Source organism: Bidens hawaiensis, unplaced genomic scaffold (genome assembly GCF_021521415.1).
Source record: "Bidens hawaiensis isolate Kalapana, Puna unplaced genomic scaffold, B.hawaiensis_p1.1 tig00003781_1, whole genome shotgun sequence".
Taxonomy (NCBI): Eukaryota; Viridiplantae; Streptophyta; class Magnoliopsida; order Asterales; family Asteraceae; genus Bidens; species Bidens hawaiensis.
Window position 1 is genome coordinate 2,152,362 of NW_027491218.1, and position 19,391 is coordinate 2,171,752.

The 19,391-nt window shown below is 43.7% G+C and overlaps 1 non-coding gene across 1 annotated transcript; it reads right to left on the minus strand.

The window, feature by feature from the left end:
* Positions 1-2,884: 2,884 nt before the first annotated feature.
* On the minus strand, positions 2,885-2,966 carry TRNAS-AGA (transfer RNA serine (anticodon AGA)). The gene has a single exon. It is a non-coding gene; the product is annotated as a tRNA-Ser (tRNA).
* Between the last annotated feature and the right edge of the window lie 16,425 nt (positions 2,967-19,391).

The following is a 19,391-nucleotide window of genomic DNA, read 5'->3' on the forward strand; positions in this document are numbered from 1 at the left end:
TTGGAGGGATGGGTTTATTATTATCCATTAAATCATGGTTATTTAGGGGTAATGGGCTATCCAATTTGCACTTTTGGGTAGTAAATAAATAGAAATAAAAGAAGGATTGGATGCCTTGAGATCAAGTATGAGGGATAAAATTGTAATTACAATGAATTATAATTTTCTAACGAGTGAAGATACTCCAATCAAACTAAGTGATATCATAGAATAGTTATTAAAGTTTTATCATCTTATAATCAACCATGTCATCACTTATCAATTCACTAATAATATTTATGGGTTTCAATAAACAAAATAATATAATTGTTTTGAATGTTTTGAAAATATTGTGGGATCGTTTGGTTGTACGGTGAACCGACAATACGAGTTGTTTAAATTGGATAAAAAACAGTGTGTTATCTGTTAATTCATTTTATTAAAAACCAGGTTAAATACTTTACATATATTTAAGAAAGTAAGGTGGGATGTGGTTAAATTAACGAATGTGTAGATTTATTAGTAGATTAGAGGTTGTATGTTAGTCTTTAAAAAAACAAAACTAATACACTTAAATCTCAACGAGAGGTGTGACTCTATTAATTTTAGTAAAAAATTTGAGTTTTGGTCGAGATTAATCTCATGTGCAAAAATGTTTTATGACAGTCATAACTTTCAACATATTTTCCTCTAGCAATTTTATTCGCATTTTCCATGTCAACAAAAAGCTAAAGGGTTACTATTAAGGTAGTATGAGATTGTTGGTTGAAAGTTTGGGACGGCCTACAAATATTTCTTCAATTGGACTTAACCCCGACAATAGGTCAAAATTAATATTATTAAAATCCAATCAACATAATATTTTACATTAATTATTCGTTATTGATATTACACTAGGTTAGTTACCCGTGTAGCACACGAGTTAGAATAAGTAATTTTTTTTAAAATAATAACATAATGTGAAATACAAAAAAAATGTATCACATATATAAAGATATATTATACGGTAAAGAAATTACACATTACGCAATTTGGAAATAAAAAGTTGTTAGAAAATTCATAAATCATAAATTATTTCTTTGTTATTTTCTATATCAGAACTTAGTTGTAAATGGCTACTTTTTTAAAACCAACTTGTAGACCAAAACTCATTATAATCTTAAACTGTTTTGATATGAACAATGTTTGATACTTTAACCGTTAAAGAAACACACTCGTTTCGTATTGGTTACTTATAAAAATCTAATATTAATAACCAATGCAATATATTTTATATTAAACAAATTAACATATTTATGATGGTATTAATTCTTTTAAATTATGATGGAATTATCCCGGCGTTACTTAGTTGGCCGTTAAAAAAAATTGAAAATGAAATATTAAAAAGAGAAACGTATTTAATATGAGAGAGATGAGGGAAAATTTTATAAGAATCAACATAGTGATGACATGTGGCATTTAGAAAGTTTTATTTATTAAATGGTATAGATTAATCTTTTTGTTTTTAGGTGAGAAATATGCAAAAGTTGCCAACGATACAAACTTGTGTACAATTTTTAAGTGATCCATTTCTATTTACCAACGGATTCTTGACTGTTGGTAATTCCATTGGTAAAGTGGTTTTCCTACCAATATATACTCGGTTTTCACACAATTCATAAAAGACGCGTATTTCATTTCACTTAGTTCTAACTTTAAATAGGCAATGTGAAGTACCTGGACTTATCATTAACAAGTTGTAACATAGATATAGATTTTCCATATCAACCAGTCTCCTAAAATTAAAAAAAAAAACTATATAGTTATGTATGTGATGACATTATATAGTTTCTCGAGTTGGGTTGCTTGGGATCGTGTAATGAAACCGAAAAGGTTGGGGGCTTAGGGGTCGGTTCTAGACAAATGTTCCTTGCACACAGGAGGAAATGGTCCAGTGCGAGGACCGTATGACTTTGCTTAGTAATGCAAAATTTTCTTATATAAATGTTAGTTGGATTTGGAAATGAAGTACTAACGAACCTTTCATGGTTCAATAACATTTGATTAAGTAGTGTCGTCGTGCCAGTGCGATTGGTTTTAATATTGGAGGGCCGAATTGGAAAGACTCCTCACGCTTAAAGCCTTATCGCGACGAAAGATTCAACAGCCTTCGGTTTGTTGTCCAATGTGTGAGGAAACTTCGGAATTAATGGATCTTATCCTAACATCATGTAACATGGCAAATTTGATATGCTACCACATAATCAATTCAATTCGTTGCTTTGTTATGATCAAACATGAAAAAGTGATTAATTCAAGCAATTTTGCACATCAAAGGTTTGGGAAATTGACAAGCCCGAAATGACAAAAGGATTTTACTAACAAAAACACTTTGGCGATCAAGATATTCTGGAGTTGATTAGGAACAACCTCAAATGGAACAAGTAGCGTAGCTTTGATGTAGAGAATTTTTACTTTTTAGTAGGATGTATATGTTTTTGGTGTTTTTTTCTTCTGTACCGCAATTGTAGCTCCTTGTTAGAACTTCATTTAAGTTTAACGAGGTATACACCTTCGTCATAAAAATTAATAATAATAATAATAATTATTATTATTATTATCATAATAAATCCAGAAGTATAATTATTCTGACAGGGGACAAGGGTTTACAGATTTCATCCGGTCCTCTCGCATCACGGGGTACAGTCTCATGGCGACCGAGAAGTTAACCTTGGACGTAACCCCGAAAGAATATTTTTACACATGAGATTCTTTATCGTTCAAAAAAGTACAATTTTATAAACTTTCCTTCCTATGTTTTTCTTATATATTTCATGCTAGTCTTAAATGTAGCATTTTATTATCTAAAAAACGATGTAAATTGCTAATATGTTAATATTGTTGTATTATTATAAATACAACGATTCGTGGACGGCAGGATTCGAACCTGCGCGGGCGAAGTCCACATGATTTCTAGTCATGCCCGATAACCACTCCGGCACGTCCACCTGAATTGATAATTTCTTGTTTTCATTTTATACTACATTTGTTTTTATTTTTACAATATCCAGTAAACTACTTTTATTAAACGACTTAACTTGGTAGTAGTTTTAATAATTTGTGAAGGTGTAATTGGTAAAAAGTAAACGACATAACATTTTTTACTTTTAGATAAACTATCATAGTAAATTATGCTGTTTATGAAATGATTCAACTTAATGATTATATATTTCTCATACCTTATAAGTAAACTTCTTTGTAATAGCTTAATATTGGATCAAAGAATCCAAACTTGTAAATTACGTTAACCACGTTAGGGATGGTAATGGACGGGGTATGGTCTTATGGGACGAGTTTTGGTATTTTCAGTACTCTCATAGCTAGTGATTATAAAACAATGTTTCATGCCTAGTCTGATACCCGATACTCAATTTTTGAGTTTATTTAACTCTACTATTTCTTTTTCCACATTGCGTAAAATGAGAAAATCTTTCATTACATTTTCGCTTTATAAGATAGCATCTCATGTCACACATTAATTGCTCAAGAGGTTTCATCGGGGGAGGTGGGCATAAGAGGTGGACATGGTTGTCGGTTCGACATCATTTCTCGTGGTGGATTAATTGATGAGGGTGCTAGGTCTAAGAACCTAGAAAATAGTGTGGGTTCGGGGGGGGGGGGGGGGGGTTTGGCCATGTCCTTTTAGGGGGTTCCATTGTTGCCTGGATGGACGGGGTCAAAGGGGATCTCTCGGTTGATTTCGCATATCAAACGACTTCATTTGTCGTCGGATGAGTGGAAACGGACCCTACGGGACGCCATTTCCACGGATTGTGATTTATTTATTTCGGTTGGGGACGCTTTAAAGGCCTCGGACTAGTGGCTATGCGGGGTGTGTATGCATCCAAATGCTCTTAAACGGACGTGCCATCATGCTGATGGAGTCACCAAGTACAACGAGGGTGTGGGAGCTGTGGAGGAGTTTATTGTAGGGATTGATAAACCACATGTTATGAGGGATGTTGCTCCCTTGGGATGGATAGTAGTGGATGAGGTTCTCCTTGACCGCGTCTTCTCTCTTCCTATCACAACTGTTAAGAGCATCCCTCATAGTTGTCGTATGGCATTTGCTCAAGCATTAATTGCGGCTCTGGGTAAGGTGGTTGCTATGCCAGAGTCTGTTGAGGCGTGGGTGAAACTTTTCTTGTTACCGCGGTGCACGTTGCGTGTTTTCAGACATTCTAAACGTCAGGAGCGCAGGTCCGGTAATAGAAAGTCTTTGCAATGTCATAGTATTCAACATGCACTAACAACTTGGGGTGCTAAGGATGGTTTTGTTGCGCTTATTTTATCCCTTTTTGCCACACCTATAGGGATGAACTCGAGTCATGAGGAGCCTCTCGCTAAGCACGATGATGTTGCGGTATGCGCCAATGTGAAACAATGTTTACGAAAAGTGGCGGACGGGCATTTCACTGCCGCCATTAAAGTATTATGCTCTTCAGGGGTTGCACCTTTCGGCAATGACACTTTGAAAGCGTTAGTGGCTAAGCATCCCAATTTGCCCCCGCCGGTTATGCCTGATTCATTGCTTTCTGAGCCTCCCCTTGTTGTTGATGAGGATTGTGTGCTTGGATGCATTAAATCCTTCCCTAAAGGGACGTCATGCGGACGAGATGGATTGAGGGCACAACATATTTTGGATGCATTTTGTGGAGAGGGGTCGCCGATCGCTGTTGGGTTACTAAAGGCTACTACTACAATGGTTAGTTTATGTTTGGGGGGGGGGGGGAGATGTCACACCCCCATCTTAGGCCTAGGAGCGTGACCCAACAGTTGGTATCGTAATTGTAAATAAATCAGAGTTGCGTTAGTTTGCGGAAGACTTATAAAACTTCAAGGATCAAAACATAACTTTTATATATACATTCAAAGACGGGATTATAAAACACCCGTTTAGAGTTGTTAACAAAAGATTACTTGTTTATGTTTACAAACCACCATTTATGTTTATACAAAATAAAATCCGAGCCATCGGATATATAAGCACTTCGTCATTCCAAGTGCTAAACTTGTTCACCTACAAACTGTAAGAAAATACGTCAGCAACGAATACTGGTGAACACGCTGACGCAAAATAACTTCTTTCACTTTATTACCGCTTGAGACTACGCCTGCCTCGGCCCAACGTGGCTTAGGAATAATAAAGTCAAATAACACATTATAAGCTAGAGCCTCTACTCTAGGTCACCTCAGCAAACACCGCAGTGTTCGACTTAGTTAAGTACTTGTAAATATACACATAAGGTCGTACTCCCTGCAGGAGAGCGTCCTACGACCAAGGGTGGTGCGATCATGCCCATACATCGCATAGTACCACCTATGTAAGGATCCAGACATACGTATACCACAGCCTGAGGGCTAGGTTTATACCCATAGTTATAACGGTTTTAGGAACACATAGTTCCTTGTAAACAATTTCATATAACAAATTTGACTCATTTGAAAACAAGTTTAAAAGTTTGGGGGCGTATTCACCTTATCTCTTTAGGATCAGCTTCACTCACCGTCCAACGGTCTTTCCCTTCTTTATCTCGCACCTATAGTACGAGTATAAATATTTGTTAGTCGGATACACGATCCGGCTTAAGACCTTTAGTCTTTATCTCAATCCTCGATGAACCTTTAGTTCATTTTCTTTTACTTAAAAACCTTTAGTTTAAAAGTAAATTATAAACCTTTAGTTTATAAAAACCCGACGTTTCTTCTTCTCTAAGAAACGTAATTTTTTTCTTTTATTATTTAAGAATACTCTTTATTCATTAAATAATATTTTCATAACAAAGAATATATACATATATACTTACACACATATATATGCAACCATAATAATTAATGCTCATTCTTTCATTCATTTCTTTATTATGTTTTCTGTTCTTTTACCGAGGTATCGAGTATAACCTCGACTTAAGGCTTAAGCCTTGAATATAATATTGAATTATATTGTATTCATTATTACGCCTAACCTTAGTGGCGTATCGAAACTCTAGAGACTTGAGCAGCACTCTGACGCCGCTTTTCTTTTCTCGACACGCAAATCGAGGTACACCAAATCTTCAACACTCGTTGGCATGAACTTCGGGAACAAACATCATCTTGGTTGTATGTGGGTGGAGGGTGGCACAACTTTGAGGAAACGTTGGTATACAATCGAAGGATCGGGACACGTTTATCGAGACGGATTGTTAATATGATTGTCGGGTTTTAGTGAGAGGCTAGAGAGAGGTAAGAGAGCTGAGTTGTGGGATGCCAAGAATGACACCCGGACCTTGCTATTTATAGACAAAATTTTGGTCCCCATCGCAGTACGCGATGGGTCCCTGGGCTGACCTATCGCGTACCGCGATATAGGTCAGCTGAGTCACAGCGTAGACCTGCCACGTGTTGACACATGGCAGGCGCCGCTCCACGTGGCAGCACATAGTGCCACCGTGAGCCACGTGGCACACGTGTCACACATTGTCAGACACCCCATCGCGGTACGCGATGGGTATCTCTTTTGACTCGTCGCGTAGCGCGATGGGTCAGGAAAACATAATTTTCATTTTTAACCATCAAGTTTGGATTTTGGCAATTTTAGCCCTTAGACTTTGGAAAGTTGATACTTTGAACTCGAAATTTTCACGTTGTTACAGGAGATGCCCAAGGGTTTTGGCAGAGTTCATTGCATCAGCTCCTCTCACACCATTGCTCAAACCGGACAATGGGATTAGACCCATTGCTGTAGGTGCCATTTGGAGAAGGTTGATCTCTAAGGTGGCTATGAGGAGTGTTGGGAAAGACATTACTAAATACCTGTGCGACTTTCAGTTTGGGGTGGGAGTCCCTAGTGGTGCAGAGGCCGTTCTTCATAGCGCGAACAAGTTTTTAAGTAAGTTCCATTCTGATGGGTCGTTGGCTATGCTTACTATTGATTTTTGTAATGCCTTCAACTTGGTGGATATGACTGCCCTTCTGAATGAGGTTCGGGCCCGATGCCCATCTATTTCCTTATGGGTAAACTTTTTATATGGGCAACCGGCCAGGCTATATGTGGGGGATGGCTACATTTGGTCCACCACTGGGGTTCAGTAGGGGGACCCTTTGGGACCTCTTCTTTTCGCCTTAGTTCTGCACCCACTTATTCATCTAGTCCAGAGTTCCTGTAAGCTTCTCTTTCATGCTTGGTTCCTAGATGATGGAACAATTATTGGGGACTCTAAAGAGGTTGCTAAAGCTTTAGATATTATCATGTTGGAGGGTCCCCGCCTAGGCCTTGAACTTAATATTAAGAAAACCGAAGTATTTTGGCTGTCGTGCAATGGGGTTAAGGTGCAGGATGGGGTGTTTCCCTGTGAGATTGGAAGACCGGTGCTAGGTGTGAAACTCCTCGGGGGAGCTGTTATCCGGGATGTCGGGTTCATTAGTGAACTTGCTATGAAAAGGGCTTCGCGAGCTGTGGAGTTGATGAGCTATCTCCCGCATTTGCAGGACCCTCAATGCGAGCTCTTTTTGCTCCGATCATGTATGGGAGTTGGAAAGTTGTTGTTCGGTCTCCAAACATGCCAACCTATGTATGTAGGGGAAGCCGTTTCTGTGTTTGACAATGGCCTTCGGGGGGCGATTGAGGACATCGTGGTTTGTGGTGGTGCCTTCTTCGGAGATTTTCAATGGAGGTTGGCATCACTTCCGACTCGTTTTGGAGGTTTGGGTTTATGTTCAGCTTCAGACGTTTCTACTTATGCGTTTGTGGCCTCGAGGGCGCAATCTTGGGAATTGCAAGACCACATTCTTCGAGGTTGTGGTATTGATGGGGTTGACTCCGATTATGGGAGTGCGATAGATCAGCTACACATTTCACTTCCCGATTTTGATATTAGCGCTTTCTCTAATAAAGACACCGCCCCCCTAAAGCCCAACATGCTTTAGCGAGTGCCCTTTATAGTGGAATCATCAAGAGTTTGGAAATGAAGTTTGATTTATCCCCTTGTCAGAAAGCGGTGTTTGAGTGTCTTCGGGCTCCTCGGGTTCAAGATTTCTTAAGTGTTCTCCCTATTGAAGGATTGAGCCAACATATGTCGGCTTTGGAGTACCGGCCATCCTGAAGTATCGGTTAATGATCCCTTTGTTTCCGGTAGATGAGCCGTGCTCGGTTTGCCGTAAGGTTTGTTTGGATTCCTTTGGCGAGCATGCGGTTCATTGAAAAGAGTTGCCTGGGTTTAAGTACAGGCATGATTTGGTGAGGGATGTTCTATGCGATGTTCTTACACGAGCCGGAATTTCGGCTAAAAAGGAAGCCCCCGTAAACTTTCTTACGGATCCTCAAGAAGGAAGATCTACATTACGACCGGCCGATATTCTTGTTTTTGGGTAGGCAGGAGGAAAACACGCTTGTGTCGACCTCACATGAGTGTCTCCTCTTGTTGGGATTAGGGACAATGGGTTTGTAGCAGGCCAAGCAGCATTGAAGGCGACATCGGACAAGGTTGCTAAACACGAGAGAGCTTGTTTGGAGAATCAACACGTGTTTATCCCCCTCGCCTTTGACACTTTTGGTTTCTTAGCTCCGGATGCCGTGGATCTTTTGAATAGGGTTGAGAAAGTTGCGCATAGTAACGTATCGGCCCATAAGAATCGAAACTTTGTTTTTAGTAGGATTGGGTTTGCTATCCAAAAGGGGGTTGCGACGCAGCTTGTTGCCCGCTTACCTGCCACTTCATTATAAATCGTTTGGATGTTATTAATAAAAATTACATAGTAGTTTAAAAAAAAATTCACCTCTATAACTTTGGTATGATCCGGTCTATCAGTTTGTCAGTTTAAGTGAAAATTCAATCAAATTTTAAAAAAAACTTACCGGCACATCCATTGACAGCCCAACCCATATGAAATGAACCCGCAAGACGTCGTGTTTCCTGTTCACGTGTTGTAAAGCAACTCAAATGATTCATCTGATATTTTGAAAGTTGAAACAACCATATAGCTCTATAATATTGTTTTTATGTAAAATCATCATGATTAAAAGAAAAAATAATCATACGTTTAAAGGTTGTTGCCAAATGTCTTTCATTTTCACAGTAACAAATCCCTTTCACTAAAGTTGTAAAAAAGCAAAGGTTGAATAGTTATTTAAAGGTAGAAGATTTAAAGATTGGTACTAAATTTGGAGTTATAGCTTTTTAATATGAGAAATTAAAGTAACATTTATTGGTATAACTTTATGTTAGTGACTATTCTCACAACAAATTATATCCATATCATCAAGATGTGCTAAATAATTTGCTTATCTATTTGTATCATCATAAAGCTTGTGTAACATATGACCAACTTTTAAAGTAAATAAAATAGGCCTGAAAAATAGATGCATGACAAAAACAGATTTGACAAAGTGTCTACTATATTTAAATAGAGAAATAGAGTTAAGTGTCATTTTGATTCCTGTGGTTTGTTCGATTACGTAACTTTAGTATTATTTTTGAATTTATTATAAATGGCTACCTCAGTTTTCTAAAACTTGCAATTTTAATACTTTTTTCTAACCCCATTTATTTTTATCCGTTAAATCAGGGGTAAACTGGTAATTCCATTATTTTATTTATTTTCTCTTTTTCTTTAATCACATTCCACCTCTGTATATTCATAACCCAAATCCTTAAATTTAAACATCACCACCTCCCCCCAAAACATCCATAAACCCCAATTCCACCCAAATCAATGGTTTCTACATGGATCTGCACCTTCATCAACAAAAAAAAAAACTCCTAATTTTGTTGAATTTGAGTCTCATAATGAAGAACTGCAGTTGGGTTCTTCCAAATATGAACACAGGAGAAATGGGGGAAGACGACGGGAAGGCGAGGGGTGTGGTGGTGGCCGAGTTTGGTTGTGTCGGATTTGATTTTGGAGATGAGGGGTGTGGTGGTGGAGGTTGTAGTTGTGCCGGCGACGGTTGTGTTGGTGGTACCTTTGTTAAAAATATAAAGTTGATCACTTAAATCAATTTTATGACTATGAAATTTTATTTTTTTTAATATTATATACACGTGTACACATATAATTATCTGTCCTGGTTTTCTATTAATTTAACTATATTAGAACAAACAACGTGGTACCTTTGTTAACTCAATCCAATCAACTTTAATGATTATATGTGTATCTGAAGAGGTAGGTCCCAGCAGAGCCCAGTTGGACCCGCAAGACTCACCTTAAACAGGGACGTCTGCGCAGAAACCAACTGGATCCGCAGGACCAACCATGCTCAGAGACGTGACGTCCTTATGCGCAGTACGCAAGCTGTTCCCGCAGGAAATGCCTCCCAATGGTGAAGGACTCTGCCTGTTCCCGCAGCTGCGGATACAAGCCATCAGGGAAGGCCACCCGCGCAGCAAGGCTACACGCACAAGTCACTTAGCTCTCAATCACTCAGTGTCACCTGAAGGAATGAGCGAAGCCGGGAACAATCCCGCACAAGGGCGGGAGGGGGAATACTCCCGCCCAAATAAGCCAGTCCGTATGATACGGGAAGATCTTCTGTACTGTACCTGACGAGGTATGGGAAAAAGATCTGACTAAAGATACGACAGCTTATGGACAACAGTATGGCGAGCAGCATGCTCCTACACTGTATGTCACTATTAGCCGCTGCCTACTCACCAACTCTTGTCATACCACGTGCGTAGCCGGCAGTTGGTGGAAAAGGAATAGTATACAGCAGGCCTGGTCACTATCAGCCGCTACCTACCCACCAACTACCAGCAGGGCACGTGCGTAGGCTACTGTTGGTGGAACAGGAACACTGTTGCAGCCGGCCATACCTCCTTGGAAACCTACCTTTGGCTATAAATACCACAAATGGTATGACCATCTCATCTTATCATATCTTATCACATTATCATCATATTATACCTGATATCTGCTCTAGCAATCTCTTAATATACTTTTATATTTAAAGAGCAATCTAATCTGATTCTCACGCCGGAGGGTGGTCACAAGGAGGAACCCCCCCCTTCTCAGTGACGAGCTCACGGTGTCTGTTTTGCAGGTTATCAGAAGAACCATCTTCTCTGGGTCTAACCCCTCGTGGGAAACATCTCTCTAACCCCCAGGTTACTCGTAATCTGCCCGGGGTCCGGTTAGTGTTTCTTCATTGGCGCCATCCGTGCATAAAGCTAGAACTACATTTTTTCTCCAGTTTTTTCAAACTTCTACAAAGATGGTTAGAGAAATTCCGGTAACCACAACCCCAGCTACTGGGGGTAATACCGGTAACACAGTCTTTACAAACACTACCCCGGTTACCCAAGCCGGGGCAAGTGAAGTAAATTTTACGAACACTACCCCAGTTACTCATGCTGGGGCAAGTGCAGTAAATGATCGCCTACTGGGATCCACTGATACCCAGTTTGAGAAACGAAGATTCCCCCGCCAAACTCTCAATGAAGTTAAGGCATGGGCGGAGGCACGACAAAAGGAATTATAGGCTGAGTTGGACGAACGCTTGCGTTCCGTACAACAGGCCGACGAATTCGAATACTGGGAGGATGACTCGGAGGAATCCGACTCCGACGCGAACCCTCGCCATAGGGCAAAAGGGAAGCGTAAGGAAATGGAATCCCAACCGAAAAGGCATTTTGGACAAGCCTTCAAACCAAAAAGCACAGGTGGAAGTCCACGAGACTTCTCCAAAACGTTCAGACCAAACGTTGCAAATGCAGGAACGTCCAAATTTGCAAGGGACATTGCGGAAGCAATCGCCCCAAAGAGTGCCAAACAAATGCCTAACATAGGCACATATGACGGTATATCTGATCCAGACGATCATTTGAACAGGTTCATAGCGGGGGCAACCGTCAGCAATTGGACGGAACCCACGTGGTGCTACATGTTCCAAATGACGCTTGTTGGGGCTGCTAGAGCTTGGTTTGATCGTCTACCGGTCAACCACATCTACGACTGGGCAGACTTCCAGCAGAAGTTTAGCCAACACTTCAGCCAGCAACGGAAGTATACCGAGGAGCAATGAACAATCCTCAAATGCATACGAGAAGAAGATGAATCTCTGCCAAACTTCATCACTCGCTTCAACTCAAAGAAGCTAAGTTTGGGCAATATCAGCGAAGATCTTGTTCGCGCTGCCTTCATCCAGGGCGCGCATGACCCAGAGCTCATCCGCACCCTAACGGGTAAAGATGGCATGCCATCCACATGGGATGCCATCATGACAGCAGCAAAACGCTATGCGGAAACGGAGAAGCAACTGGGTAGAGATCTCCCACAGAGCACAAACCTCTACACCCAGAAGACGAGAGAAGACAACGTCCTCACCGCCCGACTAAATAAAAAGCGGAAGCTAGGCATTTGGCAGTCAAGGGTAAACTTTGACACCTCATCTGGCTTGCAACATCGATTGGGCGGAAGGGATAATGTACAGCCGCACCGAAACTCCAGATGGACGCCACTCACCAAAAGCGTCACTGAGATATTCGCCACTGAAGAGCTCCCGTGGCCAAAGCCTCCAATAATCCGACATCGTCACGATGCTGATCGGAGCAAATACTGTGACTTTCACAAGACAAAAGGCCACAACACTGAAGAATGCATAGACGTAAAAGACATGGTCGAAGCATTTGTCAGAGATGGGACGCTCGCGCACCTCGTGGCGCAATAAAGGCTGAGCAGGCGGGTGCATGTAGAACCCCAGCTGGGGAAAACACGAATAAAAATTCCAGCTTCAATGTCGAGACTACATGCTGCGTAAAGAACGAGATCCCGAACCAGGTGCGTATCGGCTCGATGGCACTCCCATCCCAACAATATGGAAGGGAGCTCATTTACACAGTTTGCATGTAAATCAATTCCAATTTGTAAAGAAAAAGCCAAGAGCCACTTCTAATGGAAATGATTCTCTTTAGAACATCGAAGCTGATGATTTTACATTCAATACTTTTCTGAACACTGGTGACGGCATTCACATTACGTGAAGTCGTTGCGTGGGAAGGCGGTCCTACCCGCACAAACCCAATAACGTGACAAAACCTTCACGCAGGTCAGTTGAAGGGGAAAAATTCAGCACCCAAAAATAAAAGTGTCGGTCTATCCGCACGAATCATAATGAGGAAACTGAACAATGACCTATCAACAACCGCGCGTCGAACGGTTAAACTATGCAACAATGGTGACGGCATTCACATTACGTGAATTCGTTGCGTGGGAAGGCGGTCCTACCCGCACAAACCCAATAACGTGACAAACCTTCACGCAGGTCAGTTGAAGGGGAAGAGTTCAATTATCCCACTAAATGAAAGTGCCGGTCTATCCGCATGAATCATGAAAGGAAATTGCACTAACCTATTGACAACCGCGCGTCGAACGGTCCAAAACAAAATTCTAAAAAGGATGAGGAAAACCTACACGCAGGTCAGATGAAGGTTAAAGTTTAGCCATCCTACTAAGTGCAAGTGACGGTTCTACCCGCACAATCACGAAAGAGGAAGCAAAACTTCACACCTATTATCAACCACGTTCAAAGTTTAACTTATCCTCAAAAGATGAGGAAAACCTACACGCAGGTCAGATGAAGGTTAAAGTTTAGCCATCCTACTAAGTGCAAGTGACGGTTCTACCCGCACAATCACGAAAGAGGAAGCAAAACTTCACACCTATTATCAACCACGTTCAAAGGTTAACTTATCCTCAAAAGATGAGGAAAACCTACACGCAGGTCAGATGAAGGTTAAAGTTTAGCCATCCTACTAAGTGCAAGTGACGGTTCTACCCGCACAATCACGAAAGAGGAAGCAAAACTTTAACCCATTATCAACCACGTTCAACAGGTTAACTTATTCTACACTTGGAAAATTGTTAATTTAAACTAAGTATGCAAGTCATAAGTTTATAAAGCAAGAAACCCAAAGAAGGAAATAACAATCTTATACGCAAAAAGATTAATATTTCACAAACGAATTATTACAAGAATGGCCAGGTAACTACCCGCCTACGAAAAGAAAATAAATACATCTGTACAAGACTATCCTAGCAATGGGAAGGGATCTTCAGGATCAAGCTTCAGGGCCGCTTCCACTTGGACCCGCTCCATCAGAAGAACGGGGCGGTTCGAGGAAGGCTTTAAGGATAGCTAACCCATCATCAGCAGCAGCTACTTGGTTCACCTTCTCCACCACTGGATGCGGGAAGGCGGCGTATTGATTTACTGCTTGGTCATATATGGCTTCAGTATCAACATTGTACAAAGGGAAGTTGGAAGGCGGGAAGCCTTTCTCAACGAACCCTAGACCAAGCAGGAAGCCGGCCCGTTCCCCATCCTCGTGAGAAGCGTTGAGGGCTGCGCTCATAGCATCGTCGTAGGATGTCTCCGAGAAGACCCGATGCACAACCTACAAAAGAAAATATACAAGTGTTAAACACCTTTTCTATGTACAAAGGAAAGCGTGAAGACGTAAAGCTAAACATACCTGAGGCAACGCTTCTCGAAGAAGCCATTCCTTGGCAACCAGAGCTTCTTGGAGGGCGGCTTGAGCTTGGGTGCGGGCGCGTTCGGCTTCGCTTTTGTTAAGGTTGGCAAGTAGCACTTCCTTTGCAGCAGCCTCTTCAACGCCCTTAAGCTTCCGCTCGGTGTGATCAAGCACGCCCCTCTGGTCCAGGATCTCTTGGAGCTTCTTGGCATCTTCCATCGCCAAGGCATCATGAGCACGTTGGAGAGCCTCCAATTTGGCCTTGAGCTCCTCGTTCTCCACGCGTAAAGGCTCAGCAACGGCTTCAGCCTTGGTGGCCCTCTCGGTTGCGTTCCTCGCAGTCTCCTTAGCCAGCCGAAGCTGTTCGTTAACAGCTTGGGCAGCCTTGGAGCGGGCCTCGAGTCGCGCTTGAACCTCAACCTCGAGAGCCTTGAAGGCCTTCTCCTTCTCCGCAGCAGATGCGGCCAACTTTTGGTTCTCCTCCCGAAGAGCCCGCGCTTGAGATACTTCCTTGGCGCGAGCTGCTTTTAACTTGTCGTTTTCACGACAAAGCAGCTCGACGCGCGGCTGCATCCGGGCCTGGAGAACCCGAAGCTCATTGGTTAGCCTACCCTCCTGGTAGCTAGCCATGGCTTCCCCCAACGCACCATGGGGAGCAGCGTGGCGAGCCCATTCCACACACTCCACAGGGGTACGAAGGGTTGTTCCTCGGCGTATGTTCCATCGCGGAACATACACTTCATTGGAATCCGACACTGCAAAAAACAAAAAAGCAGTTAGGAAAAGATGATAAAAAATAAGTGAAAAAGGCCAAAGGAACCCTACGCACCTGTAGGGTCTATAACAGGCCAATAGCCGCCGAACCCATCACCTGAACCCAAAGGAAACCCATCCAAAAGGTCAGGCAGATGGGAAGGTGGCAAAGATTGGCGAGTACTCCCATGCGTACTTGATGGGCCGGCCGTCGGTGCCGGTGGAGGGGGCATGGTGGCAGCCGCCGCAGTCGCTGCCGCAGAATCCGCAGCAATCGTAACCGCCGGCTCGGTGAAGGACGCTGTAAAAATCGCACTCACGGCCGGCAGTGACGTCAACTCGGCTGGAACAGTCGGCTCAGAGTGAGCAACTGAACCAGCGGGAGCAGGCGCAGGCGCCTGGGTCGACGCCTCAGGTAGGCTGACCAAGCCTACCGTCATCGGCGGAGAGGTACTCCTCTGCGCTCCACCCTGGAATGCGTCAACATCCACGCCTGCACAAGAAGATAAGTGTTAACAATAAATTTATGAAGTATGATAAATCTACAAAAACAAGGATGTTTGTACTTACGGTTTTTCTTGAGCCTGAACGTACGGACGGGCGGGGACGAGCCCGATGGAGCCGGTCTCTTAATGCCGGTCACCGTCGTCGTCAATGGTTCTCCGGAGGTAACAGTCGTAGCCTCCGGAACAGTAGTCTTCTCACCACCGGGGTTCCCCGCCACCTCTTCACTATCTGACTCGGTGTCAGATAGGAGCACCGGATCAGCTGTGGAGGCCACCTTCTCCTTCCCTTTTCCCGCCGGCAGCCTTCCTCTTCTGCACCAGCGGAGGACCATCTGCGGATTCCTCAGAAGAAGACAGGATGTCAGGAATTCCGGCAGCGGGTACAGCATTGAGGGGTTGAGGATAGAGTATCGCCTTACCTGGCCGCCGTTGGCTCAGGATCTCGTGGCCCAGCGGATAGACCTCCACAAACCGATCCGCCGTTTGCTCCAGGATGGGCAACTCGTTCTCGTCTAGAGCACGAGTGCCCACCCGCACGGGACCGTCAGCTTCCCGCGGGTACAGGAGCGACTCCAAATCGTTCCCCTCTGAGAAAAGAAACAGTTAGAAGACAAACTCAAATCAGCAAGAAAGACAAGACATACCATAAGGAATAGAGTTCAAACCGTATTCGAGAAGGATGGGAAACCGGGACGCATCCTTCCATACCCGGCTCATCCCCAGCATCACCATCCCGGACTCCGCAAACCGGTAAACCGGAGATTGGACCCGGGATATCTTTGCGAACCATTCCGCCTCCTGGTAGCTGGAAGCGTGAAGGCTCGGAAGTGCTTGTCCCTTTCTTAAACTTCATGGCAATGGGGATGGCGCGGGCAGAAATGTAGAAGAACTCCCGCTTCCACTATCGGAGACTGCGCTCGGTCACGCAGATCTTCAAACCCTTAATACGGGTTGTCAGGGTGTACCACCCCTGGACGCACCTCCAGGTATAGAAGGTCATCAGGCGGTCCACATAGGGCTCAATACCCAGAATCCGGCACACCCACTCGAAGTGCCTGATCTTGGCAATCGCCATCGGATGCAACTCGGTTAGGTGCACACCGTGCCTCTCCAGGACAAGGTACACAAACTTTGTCAATGGGAACCTAAGGTTCCCATAAACAAAGAATGCAGCATATGCCCCGATCTTGCCACTGGGGGCATCGTACACAGTCTGGTGGGGTTCAGGAAACTCAGGCTCAAGAGACTCAAGCATGAATTTCCTGACGACATACTGGTACTGATCGACAGGTAGAGCACACTGGCACTCGCCAGCAGTACTCCTATCGTCGGCTATAGCTTCAGCATCATGGGAAGACATATTGTAGAGAGAAGAAAACGATTTCGGGAAAATGCTTGCCTGAAAAGGGGAGTATTTGCCGGAAATCGCTAAGAAGAAGAAGAGAAGGGTGAAAGTGTGGATTACAAAGAACCCTCTCCCCCTTTATATAGTAATCGCAATTAATACGGTGAATTTAATGCGGAGGAGAGAGAAATCGAAGGTGCAATGAAACTATGACACGTGGCAAAAAGCAAGCTGGAAACAGCTGTTGAAAGGACGTGTGCCAGTAATTTCGCGGCCACGCGCCCGAAAAATCGCGCCCACGCGCCTGAAAAAGCGTCTGGAATGACCATATAATGTCACGTCACCATAACTTCCTGCACTTCCTGACACAGTCAGAAGAAACCGTCGCACGACATTTCAGAGGTTTGGACTGTTCCTATCTTTCCACCAACCTTTCAAATTTCAAAAATTCAAAATTTAAAAATATTAAAAAGTAAGCGGGAAAATACCCCTTACCTTGGCAAACAAGTAACCGTAAGACGGATGCGGGTACAGTGTAAAGGCAAAACCCTTCACGCACCTAGCACCCGCAGGGAATTGAAGCCAAATATTCCTTGGCAAACAAGTAACCGTAAGACGGATGCGGGTACAGTGTAAAGGCAAAACCCTTCACGCACCTAGCACCCGCAGGGAATTGAAGCCAAGCAAAACCTTGGCAAACAAGTAACCGTAAGACGGATGCGGATACAGTGTAAAGGCAAAACCCTTCACATACCTAGCACCCGCAGGGAATTGAAGCCAAATATTCCTCGGCAACCAAGTAACTATAAGACGGATGCGGGTACAGTGTAAAGGCAAAACCCTTCACATACCTAGCACCCGTAGGGAATTGACGCCAGGAATAGCTTGGAAGTAAAGTAACCGTAAGACGAGCGCTGGTACAGTGTTAAGGCAAAACCCTTCACATACCTAGCGCTCCGCTGGGAATTGAAACCAAGAAGGATCTTCTGGGCAATGCTTGCGGAAACGGAAATAACATCCCCGCATAGCGGGAACGTCGAGAACTACGTTGTTTGAAGCTCCAGGATGGAATTGGTGGTTTTAACATAATTGATCACTATGTTCAAAACTACCAAAACCTCATGGAGAGTCCACACAAGTGGGACTCAACGCTCCTGACTCGCGAGGAGGTTACAGACCTACCCGCATCATACCCAAAGACCAAGCAGGAAACTCGGGAATTTCTGCAAGTGACAAGGACTTCCGCGGGAGGAATCCCCATGGAAAACCTTAAAAAACCCTTTTCAAAACCCTTTGCTTAAGTCCAAAAGTTCACCTCACTTTATTAAACACGCATGAAGAGAACATTGGACTGGGGGGACTTGAAGAGGTAGGTCCCAGCAGAGCCCAGTTGGACCCGCAAGACTCACCTTAAACAGGGACGTCTGCGCAGAAACCAACTGGATCCACAGGACCAACCATGCTCAGAGACGTGACGTCCTTATGCGCAGTACGCAAGCTGTTCCCGCAGGAAATGCCTCCCAATGGTGAAGGACTCTGCCTGTTCCCGCAGCTGCGGATACAAGCCATCAGGGAAGGCCACCCGCGCAACAAGGCTACACGCACAAGGCACTTATCTCTCAATCACTCAATGTCACCTGAAGGAATGAGCGAAGCCGGGAACAATCCCGCACAAGGGCGGGAGGGGGAATACTCCCGCCCAAATAAGCCAGTCCGTATGATACGGGAAGATCTTCTGTACTGTACCTGACGAGGTATGGGAAAAAGATCTGACTAAAGATACGACAGCTTATGGACAACAGTATGGCGAGCAGCATGCTCCTACACTGTATGTCACTATTAGCCGCTGCCTACTCACCAACTCTTGTCATACCACGTGCGTAGCCGGAAGTTGGTGGAAAAGGAATAGTATACAGCAGGCCTGGTCACTATCAGCCGCTACCTACCCACCAACTACCAGCAGGGCACGTGCGTAGGCTACTGTTGGTGGAACAGGAACACTGTTGCAGCCGGCCATACCTCCTTGGAAACCTACCTTCGGCTATAAATACCACAAATGGTATGACCTTCTCATCTTATCATATCTTATCACATTATCATCATATTATACCTGATATCTGCTCTAGCAATCTCTTAATATACTTTTATATTTAAAGAGCAATCTAGTCTGATTCTCACGCCGGAGGGTGGTCACAAGGAGGAACCCCCCCCCCTTCTCAGTGACGAGCTCACGGTGTCTGTTTTGCAGGTTATCAGAAGAACCATCTTCTCTGGGTCTAACCCCTCGTGGGAAACATCTCTCTAACCCCCAGGTTACTC